This window comes from Acinonyx jubatus, chromosome D3, assembly GCF_027475565.1.
Source record: "Acinonyx jubatus isolate Ajub_Pintada_27869175 chromosome D3, VMU_Ajub_asm_v1.0, whole genome shotgun sequence".
Lineage (NCBI taxonomy): Eukaryota > Metazoa > Chordata > Mammalia > Carnivora > Felidae > Acinonyx > Acinonyx jubatus.
Window position 1 is genome coordinate 70,223,690 of NC_069392.1, and position 23,136 is coordinate 70,246,825.

Here is a 23,136-nt window from a genome sequence, read left to right on the forward strand (position 1 = left end):
ATCCGTACAACAACTCAGCTGTATCAGAAGAATCAGAGACTAAACAGACAGTAAAGATGAGAATCAGAGAGGTTTGGTTATTTTCCTCAAGGTCACATAGCTATGTTTGTTAGCTCAAACCTGACATTTTTTAAGTCCTTTTTTTAAATTTCCATATTTCTTTATTATGACAATAGATACAATACACAAATGTTGTATTTTTTCAGCATAGGATTTTTCAAATTTAGCTTTTGCTACTAAACTGTTGTATAACTTAAGCAAATTACTTAACCTCTCTGAGTCTGTGTTCTTCTTTATTTCTAAGTTTATAGGCATGATTTACATTAAATCATCAGCAAACAGGTCTAGCCAAATACCTGACATATTGTAGGCACTCAATTTTTGAACTCTTGCTTTCCTTTATGCGTTCCTTTCAACTCAAATTGGGTAGTTTCAGGACAGTTACAGATGCAACTCATACAACCCAGTAAAAGATGTATTAACAGCTGGCACCAAAATTTGTGTTAGGAAGGGAATTTTGTCAAAATATCTTAATAAGCATTTGTGCAAGGTGTGATTTGGAGGGCATAGATATCAGCAGGAAACCTAGCTATAAAAAGGTTAGATTTTTCTGGATAAGAAAATTATAGGAATTTATGTTTGTTCCCAAAGTGGGAGGAGAGAAGAGAAAGATGGAGAAGGTGGGGAGGAGAGGGAAGAATAGAGAACCAGGGTGAAGTAAGGACACATGAGCTGAGCAGATAGGGAATATTCTCCCCTGGAAGGTTCTACAAGGACATTTTTAAAATGGGAAGCCTGTTGTTCAATTTAAAATCCTTTTCATTGATTGGATTAAGATTCTACGAAACAATCAAATTTCAGTAAAGCCTTCCATACTTGCAAGCATGTTTTATGTCCCATCTGGATTACTACGCAGAAGAGCAAAAATGCATGGTTGGAAATAGAAGAGACCCTAATTATATAAGACATCTTGGCATCCTCAGAAATCTGGGATCCTGAGGATCCAACACAATTTTGGGGTGTTCTCAGGAGACAGTCAGTCTCAGGGGGCACATGGGCTATGCAGTTAACTGAAAGCTCACTTAAAAGTCAGTGGACCAGGGGTGCCTGGTGGCTCAGTCCTTTGAACATCTGACTTTTGATTTTGGCTCAGGTCACGATCTCACATTTTGTGAGATTGTGCCCTGTGTCAGCTCTGTGCTGACAGCCGGAGCCTGCTTGGGATTCTCTCTCTCCCTGTCTCTCTACCCTTCCCTCCTGCAAGCGCGCTCTCTCTCTCTCTCTCTCTCTCTCTCTCTCTCTCTCTCTCTCTCTCAAATGTAAATAAACTTGAAAAAAAGTTAGTTTACCAAAAGATGGTTCCGATTTCAGCATGGTTTAGATACATTTAGAAGGGACAAACTGAAGACATCAAGATGCAGGTTAATAATCAGTTTTAGGCATATTTGAAACATACCCTTGAAGTGTTTTGACATAGAAGGAAGTAATGAAGACTTCATTTCTGACTCCTTTAATTCTTCAATATACTTTATTTTTTATAAAGTTTTAAATTTTTAATAAATAATTTTATTAATAAGTATTATAAGTATTTAATAAATACTTTTAAATAAAGTTTTAAATTTACTGCACAATTGAGCAGAGAGTTCACATAAATCCCTGATCCTTCTCCCTCCTCGCTTCTCCCAACCTCCTCTACTATCTGTATCCTCCATCCGAATGGTACTTTTGAGTGTTCAACCTGTACTGACACATCATTATCAGCCTAAGTCCCTAGTTTACATTAGAGTTCACTCTTGGTGAATCTCCTTTATTTTTAAACTGCAAACTTCGTTCACATCACGTGGTCCACTGAGACACCTGCTCTGTTGCACGGTGAGATGCCTCAGGGTATGTCTGGCTAGGTTGCTGATGACCAGGTATAAAATTTCACAGACAGGTAAACTGACTTGGCTGTGATACTATTAATACATTCATTTGTTTTATGCATTTTGTCAAAGAGAAAGCCAAATATATAAATACACACATACATACTTGATTGTTTTAAAAAATGACAGCAATATCCAAAGCACAGCTATTAGTTTCATAACAGGTCACAGAAAGAGGATGCTGGAGGCTTTAAAGGAAGGAGAAACATTATTACAACTTTGTCCTCAGGATCTGGCTTTTCATTAAATATCAGCCTGAAATAAATCAATCCCATCATATTCTTCTTTTTTTGCCCCTGGACTGGTTTTTACAAGATCCATAATAATCTTATAACACTTGGTATTTTTACCCACTCTACTGTAAACAGGTGTTTATCCTTCTTGCAAAATGCTGTTTTAACATAGGTGCAGATTTAGGAGTTTAACGTGATTTTGTGTTTTCCTATTATGAATGAGGAATATCCAATTACACACCTCCTTTTTCAGTCTTCCCAGGGAACGTTTGGGAAATATTTCATTCAATGGTGGTTTGGTCAGCAACAATCCCAGTCCCCTTTCATGTGTTAATTCTGACTGTTGCCACCTTAAATGGCTAGGGGGCTTGGCTCCACTGTTGCTATGACCACCAATGCTTTGTGTTGCTAAAACCCCCACACTTAACTTCAATTCTGATGCTGTCATTTCACAGTTATTCCCTAGCAAGCTTCCCTTTATGTATGAGATTTCGGAAGCTTAGATGCCTGAATGAGAACTGGTAGAAACACACAACGCGTTAGGAACCTTGGGTTTTAGTCACTATTCACTGGAATGTATTGCTGTGTCTAAAGGTTTTATTCTGGATTTTTTTAATCAGAATATTAGTTTGATGTTAATTTTGTCTCTTCATGTCAGACTTTTACCAAATGGTGCCATTTGGCATTTACCTAAGCTGCTGGGAAGTTTCATATGTAATGTTTTAGTGGACAGTTTATAATTCTGACAGTGACAGACTCCCTTAAGAAGATGTGGTGTTTTTTACACGCCCCCCCCCCAATGTTTGAGAAGCCTAGATTGAACTATACCATTTGTCAAGAATCACAAAATGCAAAATAGGGAATAATTTCATGAATATATCATTATTAAATACAAACTAGAAAATGATTTCATAAATTATTTCATATCATATCCAAAAATAAAAATAATGATACTTCGTATCATTATTTTAAAAAGGAAAAACAGAACCAGCATGGTCAGAGAAAGGCCTGGAAGATGGTTCCCTATTTTGGAAGGGACAAGGAAGAACACCCATCCCCAAATCCATAAATCAAAGTAATTATCACCAAGAGAGTGTCTACTACCACCTGCTGGTGGTTGGCTTTGTTGTGTGGAGACCTTGCTGAACTGCACTGTGAAAGCTCTTAGGAGGATTCGGCTGGTTAAGTGAGGGTGTACTTTTTTTGTTTTTGAAATGTATTGTCAAATTGGTTTCCATACAACACCCAGTGCTCATCCCAAAAGATGCCCTCTTTAATACCCATCACCTACCCTCCCCTCCCTCCCACCCCCCATCAACCCAGTGAGGGTGTACTTAAATGCATCCCTGTTTTTACTTACCTCCTCTTTCTTTTGATCGAGAGTTTCCTTTGTTCTTCTTTGTTCCCTTTAATTTTCTAAATGTTTTTCTAGATGGTCTGCACCCACGGGAGTTTAGAGCTTTTCGGTTGACTCACTGACCAATGAGAGTATTTTGAGCTGTAGGTTTGGCATGATGATGTTAAGTAAAAATGTATCCGCTTCTTTCAGCTCTAGATTTGTGTCCACAAAACCTTACGCCTGCATAATCCTCATTTCTAGTGGATACCACATGTTAAACAATCAATAATTGTATTTCTCTTGGCATTATTGGCCAGTTACCTCCTATCCCACTGGTTCAGGTGCAGCAGGATCCAAAAAGAGCTGCCGAAAATGACAGCTAGGAGTCTGAGGGGATTTCTGAAACATTCAAAGTTTGGCACTTTGTAGTAAAAGTGGCACTATTGTAGTAAAAACAATAATTATTAATAAAAATGATTATGATTATGGCTGCCATTTTAAAAAAATTTTGCCAAGGAAAGACCCTAAAATACAGTTACATAAAATGAATCAAAGTTGCCACATGCTGTCATCATTATTTCATTTAAAAAGGGCTTTTTAAAAACTAAAAGAGGTAAAAGAAATATATTCACAAAAAAAGGAAATTCACTTAAATTAAAAAGAAACAAATTGGATGCATTTAGTTTACCAAAAATTACCAATTTTTTAAAAACTTTTTTCTTCAGAAAGCTTCTGAAGAAAAAGGAGAAATGAGAGGGTGGGTGTGAGTTGTAGATAAAAAGGTCTAGAGTAGAAAGGGAATCAAAACCAGCTGGCAGATGGGAGACTGTTCTGTGAATGGGTGCTGAATCTGGTGGATGGTGCCTGGAGAGGCATGTTGTTTCAGCATCTGAACCAGCAGGTGGATGAGTGTCTGTAAAGACCAATCGGCAGGGGCTCTCTCTAATCCCAAGTGGCAGTACAGTGGTGGGTACTGAGGAGGAGGCAACACACAAGTAATTGATCAATTGAAAAATGTGAAAAGTCATAGAATTCAGAGTGTGAACTTCATTTTAAAAAAAGGCATGTGTTGCTGGAAAACAATACCACCACCACCAGCAACTGTTGACCCCCTCCCCACAAAGGATTAGCATATACCATACAGATGAATCTGTAAACTGACAAATTATCCTCTGTAGTTTTATGCACATTTTCTGAATAAAAATGATGACTTTTGAATCATGTGACATAAGATTATTTCTACATATTATCTAGATTCACGTGACTCTTTTCTTACCACTTTTGATTGTATTGAAGAGCTGATAAATACCAGATCAGGTTTTATTGGTGATATCCATTAGTATGTTGGGTTAACCACATGGATGAGCTAATTAATTTTAAAAGAAAACTATCATGAAGTGATTTAAGAGAAAATGTCCATGCCAGCATCATTGGTTTGGTTAAAAAGAATAAAATTGGGTAAGTGACCTTTCTTCTAGAAATTAATGTTGGAAAATGAAATCCCTTTATATTGGGGAGGTGCTGATAACTTACTAAAATTGCTATGAAAACAAATGTTTTCCTCTAGGTTACAGATAAATTCATTTTCATACATTAAATTGTGTAGCTATTGGAATTCTTTTATATATATATTAGAAAAGTAAGTAATTCTAGCACTACAGCATAATCATACTCTTATTAAACATAAAAGAACAAGAATCAATATGGTAAATTACAACAAGAGAACATGTTTCTTCATAGTTTTTCATTATTTTCATCTAAGATCTGAATAGACAGATTTTCTTTTTAAAACATGCTTTTGCTTCAATCCCAGCTCTACCTCTTTTATGTAATTTACATCAATCATACTTTCTATCATCTTTATCTTATCCACAAAAGACATTTGGTGAATCTGAGAAACGGGGGAAAAAAAACCTGCATGCCAACCAGAATTCCAAATTATGCCATCTGAGTGTTCTTTCTGAAATCTTAATTTATATTTTTGTATTTTGGGAAATCAGCAAAACTGGAATTCTTTCAAACAGCAACTTTTAAGAATTTGCCACTAGTAAATTGGATTAGGACTCAGCACCAATGAGATCTATGAAGGTGGTTTGAGAGGAAAAATAATCTGGTTATCATAAGTAGAGGGCTTGCTGTGTTAGGAGAAAATCACTTAATATTTTAGAGATTGATAATGATTGAATTCAGTTTAGAGCATTTTTTTTTCTTTTCAATACATAGGATTACAAAATAGGGTGTTTGTAACTCATCTCAGATACCCTCCCCGATATTATTTTTATTATATATTTTACATGTATTTCACTTAAATTTTTCTTAATATATCTCTTTCCTTGGAAAATGAGTTTGCCTTCCCAATGATCAATGTGTATGCAGTACGTTAAAAAAATATATATACACACACTTATGTCTATAAATTGAGGTTGACAAGTTAATTGTTATTTCAGGCAAGAGGGAAGACAACTACCTCTAGTACAACTAATAAGTCATTTTATTAACATTTGTGTCCAAGGAGATGATAAGAAGTACACCAGAAAGAAATTCATACAGTGTACTCACCTAAGGTCTTAAATCCCAGAGAAGAGAGAAACTAGCAAGAAAGTATCACCCAAATGCAGTTCTTTCATCTTAAAAAATAACGATTTAGTTGGATGGTCAAAACCTCAGAAGGACCCAAGATCATGTTTATTTTCAAAGCCTAAGGACATGCATTTCCAAAAAAACTCAGAGGTTTAAATAGTGCTTAAGAGTTTCCATTTAATTAAAGTGGATGCAGATAATCATGGTCTAGGTCTGAGCGGTCTTGTGCTGCACACTTGCTGTTCTGGTGCTCTAAGGCAAAACTCCATTAAAATTCAACAGATCTTAACAACTGCTGAACACTCTTGGGCTCAGAGTTTGATAGTGTATCAGGTCAGGAACTTCAGCCTCTGGGTAAAGACGGGCCAGAATTCTGTGGGTGTTAGCAGTGATCACCAGCAATCAGGAGGCGGAAACTCTAGTCTCCTGAAATTACACAGCAGGGTGGGTCTTCACTGAGCTGCTGCTCCAGTGGCTTTTTGTAGAAAACAAAAATATATAACTTATGAGACTTCAGTGAAGACAAAACATGGGCTTAAGATAAGTATGTTTTTTTTAAAGCAACTTTTAAAAAAACGTTTTATTTATTTTTGAGCTGGGGAGGGGCAGAGAGAGAGGGAGACACAGAATCTGAAGCACAGGCTCCAGGCTCTGAGCTGTCAGCACAGAATCTGTCATGGGGCTAGAACGCACAAACCTTGAGATCATGACCTGAGCAGAAGTTGGATCCTCCACCGTCTGAGCCACCCAGGTGCCCCAAGCAACTTTTTTTAAAGTTTATTTATATATTTTGAGAGAGAGAGAGAGCGAGAGCGAGCATGGGAGGGGCAGAGAGGGAGGAGAGAGAAAGAGTATCCCAAGCAGGCTCTGCACTGTCAGCACAGAGCGCAGTGTGGGGTCAAACTCCTGAACTGTGAGATCGTAACCTGAGCTGAAACCAAGAGTCAGATGTTTAACAGACTGAGCTACCCAGGCATCCCAAGATATGTATGTTTTAAAGAAACTAATGTAAGCTTTCCTTGGTTCCCTGTGATGAAGTTGAACTTAATGACTTCTAAAGATTTTCCCTATAAGACGTAATGATTCCAGGATAATATTGCTTCTTAATCCTAACGTTTTCTAACGTGACTAGGCACTGGTGTCTATCTACTCTTGGTTGCTGTTACCCTTCAGCAGACATTAGCTTGTGTAGGGGAGGAAAAATTTTCCCTGAACCCTGTTAGTGTTCCTGGTGAGGTCTGAAAATTAAACTGATAAGGGCAGATTAACAGGAGGAAAGCAATCAAATTCTATTGAATTTTTATGTACATGAGAGCCCTCACAAGAGAATGAAGACCAAAAGAAGTGACTAGGGCAGGAAGCTTTTGTACCTTTTAGACAAAGAAAAAATACATTTGTGAAGAATTAAGGGGACAAAGGTGCTTGGGCTGGAGGTAATGAATGATGAAGTCACTAAGAAGATAAGGAAGAGTTTAACAAGTTTGGTACAGATTTCTTTTTCCCACGTTGCCCATCTCTGGTAATAAGAATGTCTTCCCTCCCCTTGGTCCAGGGAATGCACCTTTCATATGGGAGTTTTATGACCTGTTTCAGGGAAGAAGGGAGAAGGGGAGAGATAAAAATTGATCTTCCTGCTTCTGCTATTTCCTCAAATTCCTTTAACTTAAAGTATTTAATATGACAATATGCCATTTTGGGGGTACCATGTTCTGAAACCCATCAATTGCTTAATCTTAAAAAATGTTTCATGCCACATAAATATGAATGCTTATATTCTGGAAGGAATTTGGTAGCACTCACAGATGTTTTAGGTATGTTTATGGTTTTCCCAACAGCAAAAATCATATAATCTAGAAAATTCTTGATGAAAATACATCAGGAAATAAAGTGTTCACTCACAGTGAAATATAAAATGTCTCTGGACAAAAGATATGTTTGAGAGACAATAAATTGGAGGGTATTATCTGAAAATATTTTATAAAATGGCAGAATGACAGAGACTTTTTCTAAAAATATTTTTTACTATATATATTTTTTGAGAGACAGAGGGGCAGAGAGAGAGGGAGACACAGAATCTGAAGCAGGCTCCAGGCTCTGAGCTGTCAGCACAGAACCTGACGCGGGGCTCAAACCCATGAATTGCAAGGTCATGACCTGAGTTGAAGTTGACTGAGCCACCCAGGTGCACCAAGACTTTTTTTTTCTTCTTTTAAATAAAAGCACTTAGTGCCTGTAAGCACCAAGTAAAGAAAAAGCAGTGCTGCCAATTAACAAATTATTAAAGGTGAATGCATTTCATTGCAAGGAATAATACTCTACACACCATTTGTTTTTCAAAGCTGAGGAAACTGACCTTTGAGAGTTTGGATAAAATCGAACTTCACAAGTTGAATATCTAGTAGACAGTCATGTCCAGAGAAGATTTTTCTGGTATCTATCATATAAAATCAGTAGTTTTTCTGTGACCGCAAATCCTAGGTGCTATGTATTATCAGTTGCCAAACGAAAGAGGCATCATGGAGATTCTATTTGAGTCCTGGAGCCAAACAGATTTATAGCAGAGCAAGATGAGAGATTTAATACGGATACTGAGACAAAGATAGGGATAGGAATTAAGAGTTCAGTGTAGGTGATATAAAGAGTCTTACTAATTCTATGAAAATGTTTGTTGTATATTTTAAGACATAACACGTTTTTCAAAGCCATTAATCATGGAACAGTTACTGAAACTTCAAAAGAAGCAGGTCAGCAACTGCTGTGAAAACATCAGTTGAAATGTAAATATAGTAAGGTGCATGAAGGGCAAAAAGATGATGGTTAGCACGGAAGAGAGGCAATGTATAATGGGCATCCGCTGTGCAAGATGGGTCCAAGTGGGCCACCAACTGTCAGAAACGGGGGATCAGAATGGATCCCCAGCATCACATGGCATGGATTAAGGGATATACTTTAACAGGATCAGTAAAGAGAAAAGAAGGTGCAATGTGGTGGTTACTTTTATGTGTCAATTTAACTGGGCCACAGGGTGCCCAGCTATTTGGCCAAATATTATTCTGGGTGCATCTGTGAGGATGTTTCTTGGTGAGATTAACATTTGAATCAGTAGACTGAATAAAGCAGATTTCCCTTCCTAACTATGGGTGGTCCCCATTCAATCAATTGACTATCTGAATAGAACAAAAAGGATGAGTAAGAGAACTCTGCTTGCTTGATTGATTTGGCTGAGCCATTGATCTTTGCTGGTCTTTGGATTCAGACTGAAATATTTGCTCTTCTTGGATCCAGAGGCAGGCAGCTTTTCGATTGCAACTACACATCAGCTTCCCTGGGTCTCCAGCTTGCCAGCTGTGGATCTTGGTACTTCTCAGCCTCCTTAATCACATAAGCCCATTCCTTATAGAAAGAGAGAGAGAGAGAGAGAGAGAGAGAGAGAGAGAGTGTGTGTGTGTGTGTTCTGTGTGTGTGCATACTGGAAGTATGCTACAGTAAGAGCATCATGGGTTTGTATTTCTTTCTTTGTTTTAGTTTATTTATTTTGAGAAAGAATGAAGGAGAGACAGAGAGAGACATGCAAGCAGGGGTGGGGCAGAGAGAGAGAGAGGAAGAGAATCCCAAGCAGGCTCCACACAGTGTGGAGCCTGAGCCTGACGCAGGGCTCAAACTCACAAGCTGAGATCAGGATCTGAGCCAAAGTCAAGAGTCAGAAGCTTAACCCATTGAGCCACCCAGGCATCCCTGGGTTTGTATTTCAGTGCAGGAATACTGCCTGCCACACCTATCCTAGCCCCATGAGCCAAGTGTGAGGATAGCCTTATCAGTGGAAGGACAAACAAATCTCTTGGGTGCCAGCCAGTCTAGATTGACTTAGGACTTGTATATAGAATTTTTCTGGTATGTTAGCAGCCTAGCTCCTGGAGACCTTGGAACCCATAGGAAGTTGCCAACCCCTCTTTTGTGGGGAAGAAGCCACAGACAGGTGAGCTTGGGTACAACCTGCCTTCTGAGATAATGGGACCTTTGGTCCCAGTCAGAGTGAGCATAACAGGGAGTGAGCATTAGGGCCTCTGTGTGCTGTCTTGATCCTTGAATCACACATTGCTGGATGGTCTTTACAATAATGATACTGTGAAAATTTCAGTCTTATTGGGGAGTTGCTGCATTCAAGAAGTCAGGATAAAAAATAAAGATTAGTAAATAATAGTAGGTTAAGAACACATTCTTGCTCCAGATTTCTAATAGCATTCTTCCGAATTTTAGTTTATGGAAGATTTGTGTTGAAAGGTAGTTGGAAATATAAACTAATTCGAATTTAAAGGCTTTGGAATGCCAAGGAGACTTTCTTTAACTCAATATGATGGGCAGTGTGGATTGCAGACTTTTCAGTCAGTAATAATATCAAAATAGGGTTACATTAGAAAGAGAAATTATACATGTTCTCTAGAGGGATGAGAACACAGTTGGAAATTGGTTGGGATGCTGTCACAATGATCCATCAAGTGATTAGGGCCCTGGAATGAGGAGGTGACAGGGTTAATAAAAGTGAGGGGATGATGCTGAGAGTTGCTTCAAAGGATAGGTGAATAAAATGAGGTGACTTACTATAAACGGATGATGAAGGAGAAAGTGTAAAGATAACTTCAAAATTGCAAGAGTAAAAGAAAATATGATTTCACTTACGGACATCACATGGGGGTATCTGCTGTGGGCCATAGAAGATGAGTGACTTTGATGAGAGAGTGACATCCAAATAAAACTAAATACAGGCTTAATATTTATAACGAAACTTGGGACTGGTTAGCATTTGGCTAAGACTGAGTGTAAATTAGGTAATTGCTATAGGCTGAATTGCGTCGCCCTCCCCAAATTCATATATTGAAACCCTAATCCCCAGTGTGACTGTCTTGGAGAAAGGGTGTATACGGTGATAATAGTTAAATGAGGTCATAAGGGTGAGTCCCTTATACATTAGTGCTAGTGCCCTTATAAGGACAGAAAGAGACCCTAGAGCTCTGTCTCTCTCCACTATGTGAAGACACAGTGAAAAGTCAGCAGTCTGCAAGCAAGGAAGAGCACTCTCGCTAGACACTGAATCAGCTGGTGCTTGACCTTATGCGTTCGAGCCTCTAGAACTGTGAGAAGATAAATTTCCGTTAAGCCACTTCCTCTGTGGTATTTTGTTATGGCAGCCTCAACGAACTAGCACAGTAATTTTCATGCTTAGAAAATAAAACAATTATGTTTTACTCTGCCTAATTACTGTTACTCAAGGCACAAAACAGGAAGGTAAGCATCAGAGAAGCAAAAGTAATAATAGTAATTCATTATTAGATAATTATGCTGTTTCTCCAAGTGTACTTGAATGTAAATATCTTGGAAAAGACATTGAAAACTTAAGTCGGATTTGCCTTTGACATTTTTTGCTTCAGAATTATATAGAAATGTAGATGTATCCAAAGGCCACCGGTGTTTGCACAATTTACAAGCAAGAACCGCTTTGTTAGAGTACTGATAGCAAAATGAGAATACACCAACCAATTAGTGAATAATAATATTGATAATAGAGACTAACAGCTAAACACTTTCATTGTGGCAGGTGTTTTCTGAGCACCTCATATATATTCATTTAAATGATCTTTGTACAACCCTATTAAGCAGTTATTAGGGTTGTGCAAATACAAAATACAAATACAAAAATAACTTTTTTTTTACATTTTTTAAAAAGTTTATTTATTTATTTTGAGAGAGAGGGGGTGAGAGAAAATATATGAGTGGGGTAGGGATGGACAGGGAGAGAGAATTCCAAGCTGGCTCTGCGCTGACACAGTGCAGAGCCGGACATGGGGGCTCGAACTCATGAACTGTGAGATCAGCCTGAAATCAAAGAGTCGGGCACTTAACTGACTGAGCCACCCAGTCACCCCCAAGCAGGTACTGTTATTAACCCCACTTTACAGATAAGAAAACTGAGACACAGTGAGTATCCACAACTTGTTCCCGGTCACACAGCCGTAAGGGAAATAAGAGGAGCTCTTTTCAAGGCAGCAACACACCCAGTGTTTCAGAATTCCTCAGGATGCTGAGCTCCGATCTCCATCTGTAACTTCTGTACTTCCGTTCATTTTTCTATTTTACAGCTAACTTTCCTTGAACCCCTGCTGTGCTTCCTTCTGGCTGAGTATTTTCTAGCATTTTCTTATCCATTCTCACCAGTGTGTGTTAACCATTCCCATTTTACAGATGGAGAATGGGAAGCTGAAAGGTTGAAACACAAAGGAAGGCACCGTGTAACTCAAAGCGTATGGGTTGGTCATGCATAATATGGGTGTCCAGGGGCCACTGCAACAGCCACTTCATCCTTGTTGTCCTTCCCTGAATTCTCTAGTTTAGCTACACTTGTATTAGCTAAAATTAGAAATAACAATCCAGATGTTGTATTGCATTGGACCCTTATCTCCCTGGATCCAAATACTGTGTTTTTATAATTATCCCATAAGATGACATTAATTGTTAAAGAAATTACTTTTTATATTAAAAAAACAGTGTTCTTATTATGTAATGTTATAATGCAAAAAAAAAAAAAAGGATAATAATATAAATTCTCTAGTATTCCTGATCAGAGTCAATCCATTTTTGTATTAATATGTCTTTTGACTTACTTTCTATGAAAATTTATTTTTATATTGGTTGCATGTAATGCTACATTAATTTCTGTATCTCCTGCTTTCCTTTATTAACATTGATAACATCCACATTTTATAGATACTCATAAACTGTGGACATGATTTTATTTTATTTTTTACTTTTGTGGACATGATTTTAATAACTACATGGTATTCCATTATTATCTTGTTTCACTTTGCCAATCCTTCAGTGTCCATCTTTATAGAACAATATTAAATTAATTATAAATGATTTGGTGATTAGAATCTTTGCAAATATTTTGCAATATCTTTGCAGAATCTTTGCAAATATTTCTTTCTCCTGTATTTTAAGTTACTTTCTAAGGAAAATTTTTAGAGGTGAGATTTCTGTCTTCAAGAGTATTTGAAAACCAAAGTGTTAAACCTCTCCACACGTATGCACATATACACACACGCACACACACATACATGTGCACACAGATATATTTATGTTTATTTTTTAATTTGGTTAAGTCTCTTGTCAAGGGATTTTTAATAATTTATTCTCCCAAATTCAATTTATGGAAACAACTTAAAAAATTTTTTGTTGGTAATGTTTATTTATTTTTGAGAGAGACAGAGTGTGAGTGGGGGAGGGGCAGAGAGAGAAGGAGACACAGAATCTGAAACAGGCTCCAGACTCTGAGCTGTCAGCACAGAGCCGGACTCAGGGCTGGAACCCACAAACCACGAGATCATGACCTGAGATGAAGTCAGATGCTTGACCTACTGAGCCACCCAGGCACCCCTGGAAACAACTTTTTAAACTCAATTCTTTCTAATAATTAGCATGGCCATATGGGCTCTAGTTTTTTGTTTTGTTCTAGCAATGTTTTTATACTGTTGAATTTGGTTCTTGGTTTTATAATCAGCTGTAGTGACTTATATTTTTAAGAGCCTGATTTTTTCCTTTCTATACCTGTGTGTTAGTTTTTAGAAAGATCTGGCTACAGTGTGCTACTTCTTCTTCCTCAGACATAACATGTAATTTTATTACATGCCTTTTTCAGATTATTTCAGTTGCCTGAAAACTCTGGTATCCCTGAAAAAAGAAAAAAATTATATTACTTGAAGCCCTTCTCAAAGAACACTACTTTCTTATAACCAGGCAGAACTTGTCAGTTTTTGCTTTTTGTCTGCATTGTGTATTTATTTATTTTTAATCTTTATTTATTTTTGAGAGAGAGAGAGAGAGAGAGAGAGAGAGAGAGAGAGAGAGAGAGAGAGAGAATCTGAAGCAGGCTCCAGGCTCTGAGCTGTCAGCACAGAGCCCAACACGGGGCTCGAACTCATGAGCTGTGAGATCATGACCTGAGCTGAAGTCAGAGGCTTAACTGACTGAGCCACCCAGGTGCCCCTTGTTTGCATTGTTTAAATCACCATTGCCAACTTCATGTTGTATCATAGCCATTCATATTTTTATCTAAACTAAAGGCTCCTTAAGGACTGGAGTCACTGGTTCTCATGTTCCAATTGTAAACACCTCAGCCCACGCTAAAGCAAAGCATTATAGCACATAGTATACTTAATACATAAGACTTAAATCTTCATTTCCCTGAAGCCCAGCTATTCAGAAATTAATTCTGCCCAGATACTATCATGGAAGTATGAACAGCAGCTCAATAGATCTGATACAATAACCAAACCTTCCTGAATTGCTGTCATAAATCTCACCTGGAATGTTTCAGTATCTTTGTCCCAAAATAGAATCCAGTGGAGAATGGGGCAGCTGGGGAGAGGAAGAAGGGAATCACATTAAAGCCATTTTGTGAAGTACTTTGCATACCATGCTAAATGGGTTGTTATGCTATTGATGGTTTTTAAATGTCACAGGCAAGCATGAAATGCTACATGTCATTGTTTTCAAAAGGCTGTGATGATACTGTCTTGACCCAGTCCAATTTTATGTTCCTGGAGGAAATTAGAGTTGTTATTTATTGCAACAGATAGAAAAAATAAAGAAAAAGAAAAAGAGGGTGGAAAGTACTTATTTCCAGTATGTGGCATTTTGACAGTGAAGAGCCAGGTATAAAAGTGGTGAATGCCATTAATAACTTTATGTTGCTCATTGAGTTTTTGGATATGAATGGATGCTCTGAGATACTAAAAGAACTAAAAGAGATAAGGAGCCTAAAATAAGTGGTAGAGAAAGATCATTAGGTCAGTGATGTACCCAGGAGTTTATTTAGCTAGTATCTGAGATCCTATTGTTTACCATCTTAACAATAGAATATGTATCCCCACTCTTCATGTACAAACCACATACTTGGCTGCCAGGAAATGCATGACACAGCTGACTTTAAAGGGTAATGGATGCCAAAGCCAGCTGGTATGATAAAAGAGTGCCACCTCCATAGCAGTGCCTGTTTTGAGAATAGATACAAAAGGATGGGTAGAGATTTGAAACATTTGACTAATTATATCTAGAATTCACCTTACTCAGTGCTTCACATTATTCCGAGATGTATCATGTGAGAATTAGAGGCTTGTGACTTACCAGTATCACACTAGGGAAGTAGTTGGTTGAGTGTACATTCCAATATGGAAGAGGTACAAAGAGGGAGATAGAACTCTTGCCCCCAGAGAAGTTTACAGTCTTTATACAGAAATATCTTCTAAATGAATATAGTACAATGAAGCACTTTGGTGTATACAATGAAATCTGTAGAAAGGTCCTTGTGAATTACAGTATCAAAATTGAAGCACAGAAACAACAACAACAAAAAAAGATTACGAGAGAGTTAATAACTCTACTCCTCTCAAATCTGTTTGCCTCCTTAGAGCCCAAAATATGGTCTTGCTGATAAAACCCAGCAGCAGTGTATACACACACATAGACACACACACACACGCACACACACACACAGAGATATATGTGTATGTATATGTGTGTATATGTGTATACATATATGTATATATACAGATAGATATATATGTATATGTATATATTAGTTTTCCAAAAAAATTAATTGACAACATTTTCTCAGTTTTAAAATCTGTGTCCCAATTTTTTCTTGAAGTATTGGTATCTGGGATTTCAGGTCAAAATTAGTATCAAATACAAGATGTTATATGAGTTAGCCCAAAATTATATATCAGATTATTTTAATTGTATTATATATGTATCTCCTGGTGTCTACAAAGAACATAGTGCCTCCTGGGGCCTCGCACCTAAACAAGCATAAAAGTGACGACAGTGCTAGTGAAGTTAACCCACGATGTCCGTGGAAAAACCTGTCTCTTACTCCAGTGATCCAGCTGCCAGTTTTTAATGAGTTACCTTGTCTCACCCAGGATGTTTCTGAGTAAACCTAATTTTCCTTTTTTAGAAAAAGATTGACTTGGGAGCTTTCATACTATGTTGCCATTGTGGGAGGGGTGATGGATATTGGTAAAGCATCCCCTGCTGTGTATATAGACACTTAGTTCTCTTCACCCCATGTGACATTCCAATGTGAAAAGATACTTAGATACAGCAGTTTATCCCATAAGCTGGATATTTGTGAAGGTATAACAAGCAGATTAGAAGACTAAATACTTGTGGTCATAGTTTCCAAACTCCAAGGATGTATAAGTCAGAAGCACCTTAAATGAGCAATGATGATGATACTTTTCCACAGAACTAAAAATAGGATTAAAATGTCTTTGCCTAATGTGTATGTACATGCACACACAAATGCAAACACCCACACACACTTCCCTGGTATTGTATTTTTAGAAAATTTGAATGTGAAATCGTTTTTCTTTAATTAGGAAGATCCCAAATCAGAAATATAAAATATTTTCAGTATTTTTGCAAGCAAGCCACATTTTTCATATGTTTTCTCAAAATCTCTAAAGCCCATGAGTTGTTCCAAAGCTATACTGAATTCTACAGTGTGATTGAGCCCATTCAGATGGACTGTAAGATCTAACAGGAGGAATGAGGCAGCGACATGATATGCCCAACCTGGGGCCAGCCAGAAATTCTGATTTCCTAATGCAGTGTTAAATTCACATGGGATCAGGAGCCACAGCAGAAGAGGCATAGCTTATAGAAGGAGGAAGAAAGTCCTTTATGAGTGCCTTAGCCAAGGCATAAAGCAGTCAGCAATTGCCATTGTTCTGGTCTGGAACCAGAGTACTAATGATTGCAAGTTAGCAATCCAGTTCTTTCTTTTTTCTTTAAGTTTATTTATTTATTTTGAGAGAAGGAAGGAGAGAGACAGACAGACAGACTGACAGGAAGAGAGAACACAAGTGGGGGGAGCAGTAGAGAGAGAGGGAGAGAGAGAATCCCAAGCAGGCTCTGTGCTGTCAGTGCAAAGCCCGATGTAGGGCTTGATCTCACAAATAGTGAGATCATGACCTGAGCCAAAATCAAGAGTGGACGCTTAACTGACTGAGCCACCCATGCACCCAGCAAGTTAGCAGTTCAGAGGAGGAAGGGGAAGAAAAACTTAAGAGGCTGGAACCTCCATGGCAAAATCCTTTCGGTAATAACCACCCCCCCCCCAACCCACCTCCTTCTTTGTCTGTGCTAGCATCTGAAGAGCTGAACTTACCTGAAGAAGAATCACAAAACCTGGGACCTGGATCTATAGGCAACACTAAGAGAAGCAATCCCACTCTGTTTCCCTGGCAAAGTTGCTTTCTGGTTCTGTGAGATTACTTCACAACTGCTTCTCTCTAGACTCCAATACTCTTTCTTCATTCTTTATTATTACCTGCTGTATTCTCTTCTTAATTGTCAAGAAAAGGAAAACAATACAGAAAGAATGCCCTCATTCTCTCACCACCAGACTTATCAACCTACCTGCATCCATGCCACTGCTGCTGTGCTCTATTTCCCATTATTACTTGGGTGACCCACCCTCACTTCTGTCTAACCAACATTTCCATGTATGCTCTACCTCCTTTCCCCTCTTACCTCCCTAGGTGCATCCCCTTCTCTTCCTCATGCACCATTGATTTTACCAGGCATGGGATCATCTCAGCAGCCCCAAAGTATGTTGTAGTTGCTTCCATTAAAAAAACCTATTGGCAGCATATTTTCCCCCAGGTATTGCCCCATACCTATACTTCTCACTACAGAAAACTTTGTTGACAGTGTTTCCTATAGTATTGTGTCTCAATTTCCTCATTGTCTCCCTTCTTTATTATTTATTCTGGCATCAACTCCATTCAGTGAGGTTTTTCTCTCATCCCTCCATTGGGACCATTCTCTTGAAAGTCATCAATGACCTACATCTTACCAAATTCAAAGGTCTGTCTCTGTCCTCATTTTACTCAACTTCTTGGAAAACTTCTACCCAGTTGATTACTCTCTCTCTACTGGAATGCATTTAAATATTTGTATTTGACCCTGTTTGCTTGTTTATTGCCTTTCCTTATTACTGCAATATAAGAGCAAGCATATTGCTCTTGGTCCTTGATCATCTTGTTGTATCCCTGGGATTAGGGACTGTTGTATCCCCAGTGTCCAGAACAGTACCTGGCATATACTAGGTGCTCAAATACTAAGTCATTTACCAAATTTTTAAAGCAGTCACAGGATTGGAGTAACAGGCACATGAATTCATAGAGTTTAAACCTAAAACCAGGATTTGGAGAGTCAGAATTCTCACTGCTATTTTTTTTCCCCTAGCAACAGAACAGGCTCTTAGTTTAAATTGAAAATTGAGCTTTATTTCCATTTAAAATGAATCCGTCCAATATGTCCACTAAACTACACAGCTTAGCATGGGCTCTTTTCAGTTGACTCAGGATAAATAAACATATTCAAAGAAGCCATTAATCTGGGTTAGTAGCCCATGAAAACAAGATTAAATCTCAGCTGCTTTTGTAGAACTATGGCTAAAAATGGGTAAGCCCTATATTTTTGTGTTCATTCCACAGGCAACACTTCTGAGATGCAGTAGCCCCTCTCCACGCTGGGATAAGTGTCAACAAGTAGAATGTACAAAATAGCCAATTACCATCGCCATGTCCTGCTGTCCCCAGCTCATTCCAAAGGTCTCCGTCCAGCTATTGACCTAAATATTCCACCTGGGTCTAGGCTGCAGCCTAGAGGTCTTTTTATAGCTCAGAGTAAAGTGATAGCTGAGCCAAGAGGACTTTTTCTGTTTTTTTTTTTAATTATTTTCCTCTCAGAACACAATCCAGCATATAATTAATATATGGAAATAATAAGTGCCCCCCGGTCCCATCCCTGTTGCTTTCCTCTGAACAAAAAGGTAACAGAACATTGAGAACATGCATTCAAATCAACTGTTCATTCAGGACTGTCAGAGACTTCCTCAGGTGGAGACTGTGGGGAGAGATTTGTGGGATCAGTGGGTTTTAGTGAAATCACTGCAGCCACATGGCACTTTTTTTTCCCTGCAGATAAAAATGCTAGCCTTTAGTGGTAAAGCTGTGAAGCGGATGGGAGATCTTGGGGGTTTTCTTGAGTTGTTTTGTCTGAAGAATTGAGCTACAAGGAGTTTAAGATATATGTTTATTGGGGCACGTGGGTGGCTCAGTCGGTTGAGCCTCTGACTTCGGCTCAGGTCATGATCTCACAGTTTGTGAGTTCAAGCCCTGCGTCGGGCTCTGTGCTGACAGCTCAGAGCCTGGAGCCTGCTTCGGATTCTGTGTCTCCCTGTCTCTCTGACGACCCCCCCCCACCCCCCTCCCCCGTTCATGCTCTGTCTGGCTCTGTCTCAAAAATAAATAAACGTTAAAAAAATTTTAAGATATATGTTTATCGATGCCTAAGTATAGGATTTGTTCTGGCATTAATGAACCATTGAAGCCATTATGGGAAGATTGTTGAGATGTTGAAGAAGTGGTTTGTTTTGTTTTGTTTTGTTTTGTTTTTTTTACCCAAGAAAATATGTCAGAACAGGAATGAAATGAGTTCAAATAACTGGAGCTTGTAATCATATTTGTGTGTGTGTGTGTTTAGTTCTTCTCCGCATTTTTTTAAATTTTAGTGTTTAGTTTTGAGACAGAAACATAGAGCATGAGCACAGAGGGGCAGAGAGAGAGGGAGAGACACGGAATCCGATGCAGGCTCCAGGCTTCAAGCTGTCGGCACAGAGCCTGACGTGGGGCTTGAAGTCACAAACCACAAGATCATGACCTGAGCCAAAGTTGGACACTGAACCAACTGAACCACCCAGGCTCCCCTCTCCCCATTTGCTTTTCATGACATTGAATTAATATTTATTGAAAACTTATAGACTCTGCCAAATTAGGGTGAATTTATAAGTAGATGCCATAGTCTTTATTCTTAGGGTGTTTTGCTTCGTGTATTGAAAAGATATATTAAGAATATATTGTTAAGCAATGTATTTATAGTGTGGCTTATGATCAGAGATAGGTAGCCCAATTTCCTCTGCTTCCTGGGCAGTTATCTTTGAAAAACAAAGATTTTCCAGGATTGCAGAGTCCTTTGAAAGTGAAAGAAATAGGGGCGCCTGGGTGGCTTGGTCGGTTAAGCGTCCGACTTCAGCTCAGGTCATGATCTCACGGTCCGTGAGTTCGAGCCCTGTGTCGGGCTCTGTGCTGAGCCTGTTTCAGAGCCTGGAGCCTGTTTCAGATTCTGTGTTTCCCTCTCTCTCTGCTCCTCCCCTGTTCATGCTCTGTCTCTCTCTGTCTCAAAAATAAATAAACGTTAAAAAAATTAAAAAAAAAAAGAAAGTGAAAGAAATATTCTGTCTTGAGGCTACCTTCTATTTTACGTACTAAGGCAGGATATGCAGTAAACTCATACATTTCACAAGGATTTTTTTTTTAAAAACAAGACTCAAATAAAAATAATCTTTTTATTATGTTAATCAGAAAATTCAAGAGTCAGAATGATCGTTTTGATTTTAGTTGATGACTGCAAGATTTTCATAGGTGGTATGTGTTTACTGAGAATGGGCCTGACAACAAGGAAAGCCCTATGTAAGCACTTTCAAGGGGTATCCTGCCCAGGGAGGAATAAAAGGGCACCAGAATGAGAGGGAAAAGGCAACATGAAATCTTGCAGTGGTGGGAGCAACAGGTGTGACAGAGCAATAGAGGGGGTAGTACTGGTAAAGGTGGGATGCCTGTGGGTTATTTGTACAGCCCGCACTATCTGGACGGTGAGTGAGAAGCATGAAACAAAATGCCATAAGGAGCCATTCTTGCTAAACCTGAGAATGGAAGTCAGCAGAAAATAGCGAGATCATTCTCTCACAAAGGGGAAATTGCAACTCCGTGGCTACTTGGGATCTCTCCATCTAAGATCATCTCTCTGGCTGACTTGATTTATTCTCAAGATTTTGGCGCTCTGGAAAAGTGGGTCACGTCCACATCTTGATGAGAAATACACCACGGGTTTTCAATAAAGGGAAAAGTGACAAAGTCATTTCTCAACTTTAGTTCCACTAGACTCTCTAAAAGAACTAGAAAGTGATTTTGTTTCTTTTACTTCCCTCATGCCTTGTGAGTGATGACAGATCTATTTCAAAATTGTGAAGGAAGATAAACAGAGGTTAACAAACATGGAGTGGTCTGTTTATTCTGCCCATTCACGAGAAATGTCCTGCAAGAGCTGTCTCACCTATGCGCTCTGGCTGTTCATCATGGGAGGCTGGCAGGTTCCATTCCCACAGGAAGTTACAGGGCATGTTCTCTTGATTGCTTTAAAACTGTATTCATAGCTAGTCTCTTGTGTGTGGTTGAACTTCAAAATTATTAGTCTTGAAGAAAAAAATAAATAGATTTTCTGATGCTTGAGCATTGAAGGAAGAACGAAGGAAGACTAGCTCAGTCTGGTAGAGCAGCTGTAATTTTAGAAATAATAAAACCGCCATCTCAGCTGTAAGCAATGGAAGACTCGGAATATTAGAAGACTTGCCTGTGGCACCCAGCTAGTTAGTGGCTGAATCATTCCTCAGTGTCTTGACTTTAAGACCAGTAATCTCTCACTGCTGACATACTGAAGGTCTGACTACTGAAAACTGAAGACAAGCAAGATGGAGAATTAGGGAAAGGAAATCAAACTTGAAACTCTATTTTTCCATTCACCCCTTAGATAGATGGTATTTTAAAGTTAAGATTTTGGGCTTTTACTTTTTTATTTTAGAGAGTGAGAGAAAGGCAGAGAGAGAGGACCAGTGGGGGAAGGGGCAGAGGGAGAGAGTCTTTCAAGCAAGCTCCACACTCAGCACAGAGCCCGACAAGGGGTTCCTTCCCATGACCCTGGGATCATGACCTGAGCCAAAATCAAGAGTTGGACGCTCAACTGACTGGATGACCCAGGCACCCCTAGAGTGAGATTTTTGAATAAGCAATTTGTTGTAGTAAATTTACATTAAAATATTCTAAGGATTAATCTTTGGAAAGGGAGCATGGTATAGTAATCAGAATGGATGCAGACCATCCTAGGATCACAGTTTAACTGTCCACCTGGGAGATATTGATCAACTTAATCTCTCTCTTGCTTCCTCCTTATTAAAATGGACACAACTTCACCTAACTAAAAAGGTTCTTCTAAAGACAGAATTAAAATATGCAGCCTAGGGCTCCATGGATGCCCCATGGCCCCAGTGCCCTTCTGTGGCCTCCCATGGTCTCCTAGCCCTGTGCACCCCCATCAGTCTTTGCCTCTGTGGCATCTGTCATATCGGGGGCTCACAGTGTCCAGCTGCATGACAGTGATGATATCATTCAGGCATATCTCTGAGTGTCTCTCCTTCTTCACCCTTTTTCCCCACTTGGAGGAAAGTGCCTGGTGCTGGAAGTGTTCTTGATGCTTGGAAGACCCACTGGACTAAAAAGCAGAGCTTATCATCCTCATCTGGGTTCTGCCCTTGTCTGTTTTTGCACAGCCCTGCAGTAAGAATTGTTTTCACATTTTGAAATGTTTGAAAAAAAATATTTCATGAAATTCAAATTGCAGTTTCCCGAATCAAAGCTCTGTGGGAACCCACTAAAAAAATATGCCTGTGATAGTGCAGTGTCTGCTAGAGGAGAGCAGCTATAATACTGTTCTTATTAAGTAAAATTAAACAATTCATAATCCTAAATTTATAGTTCATATAAACTTGCATCTGACTTGTGGAGATTGAAAGCAACAGCTTGAGCCTTATTTTTTTATTGTTGTTATGCTCTTAATTTTATAAAGTTATGTTGTATAATTTATACATTATATTCATAATTATAATTTACAGGATATAATGTGTAATGGAGATTACCTATGTGTTATTTTTTTTTTAAGTTTATTTATTTTTGGGACAGAGAGAGACAGAGCATGAATGGGGGAGAGTCAGAGAGAGAAGGAGACACAGAATCTGAAACAGGCTCCAGGCTCCGAGCTGTCAGCCCAGAGCCTGATGCGGGGCTCAAACTCACAGACCGCGAGATCATGACCTGAGCCGAAG

General features: G+C 38.7%; 1 protein-coding gene across 2 annotated transcripts in view; it reads left to right on the top strand.

The window, feature by feature from the left end:
- DCC (DCC netrin 1 receptor) overlaps positions 1-23,136 on the top strand; it is a 1,130,837-nt gene that overhangs the window by 434,365 nt on the left and 673,336 nt on the right. The gene's annotated exons all lie outside the window — the stretch shown is intronic.